This window comes from Physeter macrocephalus, chromosome 10 (genome assembly GCF_002837175.3).
Source record: "Physeter macrocephalus isolate SW-GA chromosome 10, ASM283717v5, whole genome shotgun sequence".
Taxonomy (NCBI): Eukaryota; Metazoa; Chordata; class Mammalia; order Artiodactyla; family Physeteridae; genus Physeter; species Physeter macrocephalus.
In genome coordinates, this window is record NC_041223.1 from 57889422 (window position 1) to 57902845 (window position 13424).

Genomic DNA, 13424 nt, shown 5'->3' on the forward strand with positions numbered 1-13424 from the left:
CACATGTAGCTAGTGACTACTGTTTTGGTCTGTACAGATATAAAACAATCCCATGATAGCGGAACATTCTGTGGAGCTGGACTGATCTAGATTAAACTTCAGTTTGTGATTTGTCTGTAGAGAGATGTACATAAAAATATTAGACGAAGAGTCACAGGCTAGGCTGAGACTTGCAGAATGTCATCATTCACTAGCAGTAAAATAGTTATGAAGGCCAGGAAAAGTTTGCATCATAAATCCAAGAAGAGGGCTTCCCTGGTGGCGCAGTGGTTGCGCGTCCGCCTGCCGATGCAGGGGAACCGGGTTCGCGCCCCGGTCTGGGAGGATCCACTTGCAGAATGTCATCATTCACTAGCAGTAAAATAGTTATGAAGGCCAGGAAAAGTTTGCATCATAAATCCAAGAAGAGAAAACTTCAAAATATAGGGAGTTGTGGACAGGTTTGAGTGCTTCTGAGAAGCTAAGTAAGATGAGGCAGTCAAAATATCCACCAGGTTTAGTGAGACTTCCCATTTCCAGAAGCATGTTATGGTATAAACTAGAAAGGAGTGGCTTAAAGAAGTAACGGGAGATTGCAGAATGAACATAACATTATGGATTCCTGGTTTTGAAAGGAAGGAGAGAGACTGCAGTAGCTTCAAGACCATGAAAGTTCAAGTGGGAGATCTATCTATCTATCTATCTATCTACCTATCATCTATTTTATTTTCAAAAATTTTAGAGGGCTTCCCTGGTGGCACAGTGGTTGAGAGTCCGGCTGCCGATGCAGGGGACACGGGTTCGTGTCCCGGTCCGGGAAGATCCCACATGCCGCGGAGCGGCTGGGCCCGTGAGCCATGGCCGCTGAGCCTGCGCGGAAGAAGAGTTATCCTGTTGAAAGGGAAGGGAGATAAATATACAAGAGGGAGAAGAAATAATCTACAGTGTAAAGTCCTTAGGAAAGAGAAGAGATTTAAGACAGAGCAAAAAAATGGAAAGATTATCCTGAGATAGATTCATACAATTTACCAGAGTTCCTGTGATTTTAACACCATTTGACTCATCTTCAAATACAGTTTTTTAAATGAAGCATTCCGAACATCTGGTTTATAAACACACACAAAATATATTTTATTTACAGGTGTTTCTGTTTCCATGGCTGTCTGTTGTTTACATTTGTTCTTCCGTAACAACTTCAGCGAAATGAGGCAATGAAGTTCAGTTAATCCCTGCAAGACTCCTCTGTATTTCTCCCACGCGGCAGTTACTTTCCAAATGTTCACTCTTTTCCCTCTCTGAGGGAATGGAACGTTGTTAACGAGTTAGATTGTATAACTACATGGTCAGATTTATGTTTTAGGCAATTTCTTCCTCAGTTAAGTGGAGAAAGTTTCTAAGCCAAAGAAAGACTGGAGTTAGGGAGGATAGTAGAAGCGACTGCAGTAAACCAGAAGAGAAATGGTAACAGCCAGTGTCATCTGGGATGAGAATAAGGAGTGTCAAGACAATGAACAATAACAAAACCAGACTGGGATATAGAATTACTCAGAACACAAAGAATTTCAGTAGCTTCCTAACTGTGTTGTCTTTTTAATATCTTGGTCTAAGATTTAATATTAGTAACAGGATTACAGTATGTATTAGTTCTGTCTAGTGTTTGTATACATAGATGTATTATAGATACATAGTATATATCTACATATTGAATAAATATGGATTACTTATCTGCCTATCTATATCTATATGCATATGTATATATTAAAGTTAAAATTGAATCAAAGTTCACCAAATTCTCGTTTTTTGAGGGTTCAGCCTTTTTAATTTATTTGCCTTTACAGTGTTTCAATTTTTTCTGATATATTCAAAGATTGATACGTGAACCAGGTAGACAGATTTCAACGAATAAGTACAAAGCATTTTAGAAACTTAGAGTGGTTAGCCCAGCTAAGTAGTGGCTTTTATAGATGAAGCATTATGTTTGGGTTTGTTATATTTTAGAACACATTAAGATACAAATTATAGACAATAGTAGAAAACCAAGAATATTTTAAAATGATGAGAATTTAATCATCTAAAATGTATACAGATGTCTCAGCATATTGTGTTTTCCTAAAGTAGAAACCTATGTCTTCCCTGGATTTCCATGCTCCTCTAAGGCTTGGTAGGATTGAGTTATTTCTTTTATACTATATGCTCCAATAATCATAAAGCTTAGTCGTGATTCTTTGTCCAGCTTTGGATTGACACATACGAGTGTATCCAAATGAATGCATTTTATTATTAATCAAAATTAGCTCAAAATACCACAAATGGAACTAATCACTTTCACAATAAAATATGTTCTTTCTATCCATTTCTTATCTTGGCTGGTGTGCTCAGAATGTAACCAGTCACCAAGTCCAGAAACTTGAGTAAAATCCTAAATTCCACATTCATCTTTACTCCACTATTTTAGTCAGAGGTTCTGATTCACTTATAATTTCTGTTTTATGATAATCTTGGTCTACTCCACTTCACTTGGCAATATTCCCTTTAATAACAAAGGAAGAGAAATTGTAAGCTTAGTTCAAAGTTTATGTAAAATGTATTTTCGCTATTTTAGCTATCTCTGTTTTCAGTCACACATGATGTAAAAGCATCCACAGCCTCCAGCATCTTTGAATATCCTGTGTCCAGAAATGGAGTCGATCCTGTGCACTCTCATCTCCTCCATTGCATTAATAGACTAGTTGTAATGCTTTGGGTATTATTTGGGGAAATAACTCCCAGGGTGGTTCTGAACTGAAAATGTCTCCCAATTGCATGAACTCTGTCAGATAATCCCCCTAGGTACAACTTCTGACATTTTGTTCAATAAACACTTCATGCCCACTGCATTTAGTCTTCATTCTTTTTTTTTTTCTTCAAGTTTTAGCCCAGAAATTCCAAAAAATATATTTGTACTGGTCAAGAATAGAGTTACAAGTGGGGGAAAAACCCTCAACTACAGTATGAGGATCGTTGATTAGCATACTTCAAAAGAGCATATAGGAAACTGACCCAACGTCACCACTGGAACCAAGGTTTCTCTACTCTGTTTCTACTTCCCTTTTGTCTTTACTTCCCTGTCATATCACTTAATTCTCCAAGCATGATAAAGATACTCTGAATGGTTGTGGAAACACTTTCCTAGAACCCTAGGTTTATAGTCTAAGAGCATTATAAAAAAGATTGTTTTCTATCATCCATGCTTAGAAATATGCTGGGGAAGAGCTTTGATCACCTGACTTAGTCCTATGCCCACAATCATAGGCTAATTAACACGGCTATGTGTGTAAGTTTTGTAACCAGAAGAATGAAAAGAAAGGCAGACACAATTTTCAGCAACTGTGCTAGTTATAATAAATATATTTTATTTCAAAAATATGTTCAGCATATTTTATAATTTTTGATTTTGAATATTACATTTAGTCAACACATATTTATAAAATGTGTTGTATGTGATTCTTCCATTTATTTACTGCAACAGAAAGGATAAATAGTCCCTTTCTTCTGCTTCTTGGTACATTTAGTTCTACTGCATAAGGAAACAGCAGAAAAAAGACATTACCTTATTTATCCTTGCTCTTCCTGTAGTGACTAGTGATAAAGCTCAGCATGAATGAATATGTAGTGACTGATGCTAAGGTCATCATGGCATAGTATTTAAAGATGTGTGCTGAAAAGTCTAGCAGGCCTGATTTTATTTTTTATATTTTTCCTGATACCAGTTTGTATTGCAAACTTTCCCCAACAATGCATCAAACATCAATCCAGTCCCAATGTCAGTCATGGGTACAAATATTGCTGGAGGGTTGTTTTCCTCTTAAAGGGCAGGAGTCCTTTGAAATAGTTAGCATAACTGTGGCTGACACATAAATAACCTGACACATTAATAACGGTACTTCTAGCTTCACATACTAACCTGGACTTCTGATCAAGATTAGCCCAATAAAGGAAGTCATCAAATAAGCCTAACAATTCTATTTTGATCCATATCTAGTTTGGTACCCGTCATCCTCCTCCTTTAGCATTTGAAGACAGCAGGCTGAGTTGGCAGATACTGTTTATGGACGCTTGAGGTTGTTTTTCTCAGTTCAATCTGATTCATTGAATTCTGGATAATAGAAATAAGATTTGCAGGGAGAGCAGGGGTACTGAGAAGGTCTGCACTGGATGTTCCCCATGAGGCCAACAGAGAAGCTGCTGTTTGAATAGTTTCCAACTGAGTCACAGCTGTCTCTTGATGAGACAAGTTCGTCTTCTGTTCTGGATTCCTTGGTCCTTTCTTCTTTGTAACGTGACAATGTCCTCTAGACTCCTATGATAGGATTAGCTATGTTTGCTGTTTGCTTCTGTGCTCCCTGAAGGCCTGGGTGGATGGCTGACCACACATGTTAAGGAAACAACTCTGGTGACCATGGGCTTCGGTGGTGGAGAAATAGTTAGTTGTGGGGCAGTCTGAGGGATGCTTTTGCTGGACACACCCCTGGGCTGTCACTGGGATTTGCTTGTTGCAAGGAAACTTTGGGAACCTGTACACTGGTCACGGATGCTGCTGTCACAGCTGGGGCAGGACTGCTTCTACCCTGAGCGCTGCCAGTCACTGGGCCAGTCTTCATAGAGCCAGGAAGTGAAGACACAGATGTGCTGTCTTCACTGTCTACAGATAAGTCGAGGCTGCCAACATCCAAAGCTGTTAATCTGACACCTTCCGTCGAGTGTGTTTTCTTTTTCTGAAGCACGTGATTAGGTAGTAGTTGATGAAGTTCCTTTCTTCTCAAATGCATTGCGGCAATTTTCATATCCATCTCAAACCTCTTACTATGTATTGCTTGCCTATAAACTGTATCTGTGAAAGACTGGATATCATAGGTGAGATCAATACTGAGAACTTCAGAGTTTTCTGGGTTTTTTAACACTAAACCAATCACCCACATTGTATGAAATTCTTCCTTGTCAGGATTTTCCTTGGGTGCTGGAAACGACTGAGGATTCACATGTGCCAGTGTAATAAATTCATTCTTCTCCAAGCTTCCAACCAGGATTCGGATTTTTGATTCCACCAAGCCTGCCCATTTTAGATGTTGTTTTTCTGTTGATGCACTTGCTAGAAGTACCATATAATGCTTGTACTTTTGAAAGAAGATGGGAGCTTCAAAAAGTTTGGACCACTCTGCCTTACTCAGCAAAATCTCATGTCTGATAGCAAGCCCTTGCTTACACTCCTCAATCATGACCATCCTTGTTGAAACAGACACGTGGTAAGTGGAGTTCTTCTGTGAGTACGCTGGTATAATTATAGGCATGAGATGGTACCTATCGCTGGGATTTACTCTCGGGTCCCAGACAGGCAAATTAAGATTTCGTTTTTCAGGCTCTTTCAGTAGCACTGGATTTGGCCATTCCCATTCAGAAAACACCAAGAAAAATTTACATGCAAGAGTTGATGCTATTGCATTTGGATAAAGCTGACAAGTTCTTACTCCTAGCATCGCCCAGGAAACACCTCCTAGGAAACCTAATATATTGTAATAGATATTGTGGCATTTGGCCTACAACTTGATGGCCTTATTTGACCTTATTCACTTGATATTATATTCACAGTTGTTTTTGCTCATTTTCCAAAATACTTTTCTACAGGTAAACTCACAACCCAGCATTCTAGCTTCCCTCCAAGGCTACACAAACTTTCTCTTCTGTCCAAAATATCCTTTACCTTTGCTCAGTAAACACCTATTCCTTAGAATCCAAGTCAGGTGTCACTTTCCCTTTATGCTTTACCTTATTTCCCTGACAGAATAGATGGAGGTAATTGCTGTAATTTGTAACAGTTTTGTAGTTTCTATGTATTTCTAGAGAAGAATATAACAATTATAATTTTAATTATTTGTTTGCATGATTTGCCTCCTGGAGCAAAATATGTTTTTCAAGGACAGGCAACATTCTTCTTTTTATCCCTATTTCTTAGCAACATGTCCAAACTAGAATAGACATTTGATAAATTTGTGGGAATGGAAATCGGCATGAAAACACCACTCAAAATCCACTGTGACAGAAATAACCAAAATATTTAGATAATAAAGTTCAAAGCTACATTTCGAATGAAAATAATGCCACCATCTGGCTCATCTCAAAGAAAAGAGGAAAGCAATCTCTCAGAGTACTGATTACAAAGTCAAAATGCATTTGGTAACTGTTTGAGAGAAATAAAAACTTTACCAGTAATATTTCCTTAAATTGTCACTCATTATTTTAAAATGGCATTAGAAAACTTGAGCTTGAAAAACTATCTGGTTAAATTTTCATGGTGGTTGACAGACCATCTGAGTATACTGAATAAATGGCCTCACTTGGTCACAATACCTGACCCATTGTTTTAAACCAGTATCTGTAATTCCTGTCACTTGTATCATTTATTTAGTTATGTATTTGCATCTTCTTCAGAAGTAGGTAGCTTAATAACAATGATTGATTTAAAAATTTGATTTTTATCCTCTCATTTATCCAGGAAAACATCTCCCTGACATTTGTAGCTTGCAGTTATTTCTTAAGTGAGTGTCATATCTTGTACTCTATACCACGTATTTTATTTTTCATAAAGAGTTATCTTTCTTCTATACCACAGTGCATATTTTTAGATCATTGATAACAATTTACGAATATATTAGACATTTAGATTTCTCATTTTGGAATGTAGGTATGAGATCCAAGCAAATAGAATAAGTGGAAGTTGTCCTTTTTCAAGTGGCAATAATTATATAAATGGATATGCAGTGAAAGTACATCAGGTGGGAGGAAAGCCCAGAGAAGTTGCAGAACCAATAAAGGGAAGGCAGCTGCCCAGTATTCCTGAGGGGCACTTGAATGCAGGGAATACGTGCACCGAGTGTGCTAAGAGTGCACATTTTCAACAACAGAGATACTGCATTTAGACTGAAATTAAAATAAGCACAAGAGGGACTTCTCTGGTGGTCCAATGGTAAAGAATCCACCTTCCAATGCAGGGCACGTAGGTTCGACCCCTGGTGGGGGAACTAAGATCCCACATGCCATGGGGCAACTAAGCCCGTGCACCACAACTACTGGCCCCAGGCACCTCAACTAGAGCCCACATGCCCTGAATCCTGTGCGCCACAACTAGAGAGAGAAAAAAACCCCGCACACCACAATGAGAGAGAATCCCACGCACTGCAACTAAAGATGTTGCATGCCTCAACAAAGATCCCACATGCCACAACTAAGACCCAACGCAGCCAAAAATAAATAAAATAAAATAAGCACAAGAAAACAAACAAGAGCAAAGCTTCCTAGAGAAAACTCACCTCTGTCTGATTAATTTTGCAATGAGCATATAAATTCACAATGAATTTTTAAACCAAATATCTCATGGTACATTTTAGTTCAACTGAAAACAAACAAACCAATTGATTTTATTACCTAAATCATAGACATCTCTATGCTTCCAAAATGTTATCTTAGTTGGAAACTTTCTAAAGAGATCTGAAGAGAGCATAAAACTATAAAAACTGTCAAAAAAGTTTTATGGATTTTCTTGAAAACAGTATCTTCTCCACATTAGCCAGAAATGGACAGGGAAGCAAGTCTCTTTCTGTGTACACTTCATCATTAGGAAATAAATTTCATGCCAATCCCACAAAACACTTGCTAAGCATGAGTTAACATGAAGGATCAGATTGTCAAATCAGACTCACACAAATGAGAGATCTTATTCAGTTTTAGCCTTTATTAATAATTTCAAGTAAATAGGCTTTTAAGAGTCATAAGTGATCAAGGGTGAGGTATAGGGATTTTTAGTGTGCCTTTCTACCTACAACAGATACACCCTCTTCCCCAAGTAAAAGTTGAGGTCTCAAGTTAGGAAAGTGTGCTATCTCCTCACAGATTCAGTTACAAAACACCTCCATTTTCTTTTTTTTTTTTTTTTTTTTTTTGCGGTACGCGGGCCTCTCACTGCTGTGGCCTCTCCCGTTGCGGAGCACAGGCTCCGGACGCGCAGGCTCAGCGGCCATGGCTCACGGGCCCAGCCGCTCCGCGGCATGTGGGATCTTCCCGGACCGGGACACGAACCCGTGTCTCCTGCATCGGCAGGCGGACTCTCAACCACTGCGCCACCAGGGAAGCCCTCCATTTTCTATTCAGATAGTTATACAGCTTATGTGACATTTTCCAGAGAGCCATGCTTAATTCACCCATAGATTCCAAGTGTGTTTGTCTTAAGTAATCTTAGATCATGGACATCTGACATTCAGTATATTTATAGAATATAAATCTATATTTATATATATATAGCATATCTTTTGTGCTATAGAAAGACTCTTTTGCATTAATTTGTTTGCCAAAAGGTCAGTTATTACTATGTTCATAAGGAGATTAGACCAGAATCACCTACCTGCCTTCTTTCCTCCTTGAATTTGCCCCCCTCTGCCTCAGGAATAAGAGCAAAATTGATTGCAAGCCGCTCCTTGACTCCTTGCTTCTTAGTGTGCATTGAACTAATTTAGTTCTAATTAACAGCAAATCATTAACTCTCCCTGGTCACCCACTTGACTTGGACATTGGATAAGCCCATACAAGGGACTTATTAATTGGAATTTCAGGTACCAACAAGCAGCAGTGAATCACTGGGTATATTGGTGGTAAACTTCCAACATTAAGGAACCAATTGCAGATACGGTAAGGTACAAAATATCCTTCCCTTCACTGAGAACTCCTCAAGAATCTGGTATTTAGGAGGAGCATGGCAAATATTTGTCAAATTAGATTTTTTAATGCAGAAACATCTCTGATTTTTGAAATAGAAAACTTCAATTTAGAGATTCAATTTAGCTTTCCTATATTCTAATTTAAACCTCTAAAAAGTTTTTAATCACATCATTTCAGAATACACAAGCTAAATTTGACAAGTTTCAGCACTATCAAACTTTGTTTTTTAGCTCTAATGAAAAATATGTAAATCCTTCTTGAGTAGCAGATAAAAATAAATAAAGCTGGCAGAAAAGGTAATGTCTCCAAGCTTTCAAAACCATGTTACATAAATAAATAATAGTAGTAAAATATATACTCTGTAATAAAAATTAAATACACCTAACAGGACTGCTTGACTCCTACTGTCTTTTATTAAATAGCAAAATGTTAGCCACAATCAGTCAACTTGAAACCAGTAGGTTTTTTTTTTTTTTTTTCTTTTTGCGGTACGCGGGCCTCTCACTGACGCGGCCCCTCCCGCTGCGGAGCACAGGCCCCGGACGCGCAGGCCCAGCGGCCATGGCCCACGGGCCCAGCTGCTCCGCGGCACGCGAGATCCTCCCGGACCGGGCCACTAACCCGCATACCCCGCGTCGGCAGGCGGACTCTCAACCACTGCGCCACCAGGGAAGCCCCAGTAGGTTTAATTTATTAAAAAATAAATGTTACTATCATCATATTTGTTAACTTTTTAAACAAATCTGTATAAATTTCCTAAATAATTCACTTTTTTATTCACAATTTGTCTGCTGCTTTGTAGAAACAAAAACACCAAAAAGGTTGATCAACCCAAATGTCACTAAAAATGAATTTTAAAAACTTACCTTCTCAAACTAACCATTGAAAGTCAGAGCACCAGTAAGTAAAATGGGTAATGTGAGTTACTAGAATCAGATGTTTCAAATTAAATTTGAGGTAAATTAATAGAAAATATTCCCACTTGTGTATGAGCTTTTCATAAGTATAAATGAAAATAAGTAATTTTATGCATAATGATGATTAATATCGATCTATTTTACTTTTGTCTTTATTAAATGTGTTAAAATATCTATATTCTCATTGCAGTGGAACTCCACATTATGTGATAATTGAAGAATGAGTAAACGTTTTTAGAAAGAATTTATCATGCAAATTTGGGGGAGGAAAATGTCTTAAATAAAAATTTTTTTCACCATTATTTTGTATTTGTTCACTTTTTTGCTTTGGGGTGATTTCCAGGGAAACCCAGATGAGAAACAGTAGACAACAAGCTCCTTATAGTCACTAATTTTGGTGTCAATGTGAAAATTTGCATTTTCCTTAATTGAGCTAATGTTTTGTTGTGAAAACTTGTGAATATTCAGAGTTGATTTTGTCTTCACCGATTTAGGAGTAACCATTAGAATGTCAAGATTGCAGAATTTATCTACGACAAAAAATTGTGATCTTTTTTATCTTAATATTGACTATTTGTTATTTTCATTTGTATTTAGATATGTTCTAGATATGCTATTCTCAAATAATAGACCATTTTACTGCCCTTTTAATAATATTTATAGTGTACTTTTATAATAAATGTATTGTATTTATATTTTATAATATGTAAAATATATTTATTTATTATATTTATAATCTAATTATATTTTATACATGATCATATATGATATATAAAATAATATATAGTTATAATAAATATTTTATATAAAATTATATTTATTGTATATAGTATAAAGTAATATTTAGAGGGCATTTTTATTTGTATAATAGTATTTATTTGTTTAGTAGTTTTATTTATATAACTACCTATATGTGAAATGCTTCTATATAGTAACTTTTAAATATTGTGTATGTGTTGAGAGAGAGAATTCTTTATGTATTCAGCCATAATAAAACACAGCGCTTACCTTTTAAAAATTAGCAGAAGGCTGTAAAATTTTCTTTAATATTTTTATACTGTGTTCAGAATGATTATACAGATTACTGTGAAGATGAACACGTTGACTTATGTTGTAGATATGTACTCTACTTTTTTTAACTGTGTTTTGATATTAGAAGACCACAGAGATATAATATTTAACTTTAAGTTGACTCTGAGAAATTTTTCAGTCTATTGTTTAATATCACAAGACATTTTTGTGATGGAATGGCCTGATGATCCATGTATCCAATTACATTATAATTTGCATTTGGGAAATTCAAGTAGGCTTCTTTTATTTATAATTTGCTTAGCTTTGAAAATACATTATTAAAGGTTATATTATTATTAATAAAAATAAATATGTTATTAAAGGTTTTAGAGGAGAATTATCTAAAAGAGAACAAAAATTGCATTCATAATGTAAGATGTCTGTGCTGAAAAAAGCAACATATGTTTGGATAGAAACCACAATACCTGATAAGTTGCTTGTTAAGTATAGTTCTAACATATATTTAAGTATACAAATGTGCCAAGAACAATGGTTCTTTTATTTTTGAGGATGTATTTCTCTGAAATGCCAATTTTTTTGAAGTTTTAATAAATCACTTGAAAACGAAGTGATGAGGCATACATATATTAAACATGGCCATAATGAACACTTATAATATTTATAAAGATATTTTGAAACTCCTTTTTGTTTACTCACCACTGTTTGGAAACCATTGATATAAAGGACACCATTAGGGCTGACATACAAGCAAGTGGAATACATGACCACGTACCTAATCTATTTTAGATATCCTCATGATTTAAAAAGTAATAATAATTCTGGAAATTTAATAGCTAGAAGTTTGTTTCTTAAATCTAAGCTTTTATACCAGACTAAAAGGAAACATACCTTAGTCAAATCACACTTGAAGTTTTCTGTGGAAGAAACTAGAAAGATAGAAAATTAGGATACACATGTTTTCTGGGTGGAGCTTAATAATTGTACTTAGGTTTTGGCTTTTTTGGAAATATTAACTTGTAAAGTAGATAACACAGAATATTGTTTCACCATGAACAAATTGTCGCTCCAACAGGCTGAAAGTTTATGTTATTTCCTTACAGTTATTCCTTTCTTCCCCATCATTAGTTACCTCCATTAACTGAGAATATAATCCTACCCCTTTGCTGTTGGGTGTATCCACATGATTTGCTTTAGCCAATGGAAAGTGGGGAGAAGAGACAAAGTGCTAGTACCAAGATGAACATTTAATAGGCATCACCTTTTTGCACTTGCCCCTGTAGTGGTTCTGCCATCTGCTCTGAGAATGCTTGTGCTGGGAAGTCATTGGTCTAAGGAGAACAAAGACACTTGGAGGACACCTGAACCTAATCACCACCCCTGCTGCTCACCAATTCATGGGTAAGAAAACATTAATTTTTTTCATCATCAGCCAATGAGACTTTGGTGTTGTTACTAATTGAATTCTAATCAATTTTTCCTACAACTCAATTAACCAGTCATAGTAATATATTATTCTATCTATATTTGAAATAGATATGCTAGAAAACTTAGTGTGTTGATATTTTTTTCTGTAAGGAAAATCTGAGTCATGGTCTATGATTCCTCTGCTGCTTTTGCCTTCATACACCGAGAATTTACACATCTATGTTTGCAGTGTCATGTTGATCCCTTTCAAAGATTTACCAACCTATGCATACTTTTTCCTACCCTTCCATCTGGAAGACATTTCTTTTTTGTTTGCTATAAACTCTAAACTATACAGGGCTCTTCACAGTATGGTTCTAACCTATAATTCCATGCTAATCTTTGTTCTCTCCAGTACACATAATGCAGGTCAGTGAAGAATACCCTAAGGTGTCCAAAATTTCTGACAGCTGTGCCTTTATTTATATGTTATTTTTCTACCTGGGAATCATTCCATGTTCTAGCTTTTGTATTCCCCATTCTTCATTCTTGCCCCAGAACCAAGATGCTGAAGATCTTGAATTGAACTAGTTGTAACAGGTTCTAACTGAAAAAGAAAATGCCAACTCAGAAAATAGTATGTATAAAAAGGGAGCAGAAACTATTTTCCTCTTTTATTTCCTTTTGTAAAGAAAAAAATAAAAAAAAATGGAACATGATTATTTGAAAGATGCCAAAAGTATAAAAATATACTAAAAATTCTGGTTTATATTTTTAAAAGTTACAAAGAAAATGATATCAAAACAGACATCCTCAAAACTTCACTGATGGTGCAAGAGAAAATAGGTCACTCCTGTGTGCAGCCCAAAGCCAAGAAAGAAAACCATAACCCATTGTTGAGATGTTATTTTAAAGATCAAATACAAGCTATTATATTCTAGAAAATTCTAAAATTTTATTTTAATGTCTGTCATTGTACATTTATTTATTTTTCTTTATATTAATGGTCATTATTCAGAACAACTTGGTTTTAATATTCATGTTTAAGACTGAGAATAGAGAGGCTTCCCTGGTGGTGCAGTGGTTAAGAATCCACCTGCCAATGCAGGGGACACGGGTTCGAGCCCTGGTCCAGGAAGATCCCACATGCCATGGAGCAACTAAGCCCATGCGCCACAACTACTGAGCCTGAGCCCTAGAGCCCGCAAGCCACAACTACTGAGCCTGCATGCCACAACTACTGAAGCCCGCATGCCTAGACCCCATGCTCCACAACAAGAGAAGCCACCGCAGTGAGAAGCCTGCGCACTGCAACGAAGAGTAGCCCCTGCTTGCCACAGCTAGAGA

General features: G+C 36.4%; 1 pseudogene; it reads right to left on the reverse strand.

Moving 5' to 3' along the window:
* Positions 1–4024: 4024 nt before the first annotated feature.
* LOC102975036 (poly(A) polymerase alpha-like) lies at positions 4025–5564 on the reverse strand (annotated as a pseudogene).
* Between the last annotated feature and the right edge of the window lie 7860 nt (positions 5565–13424).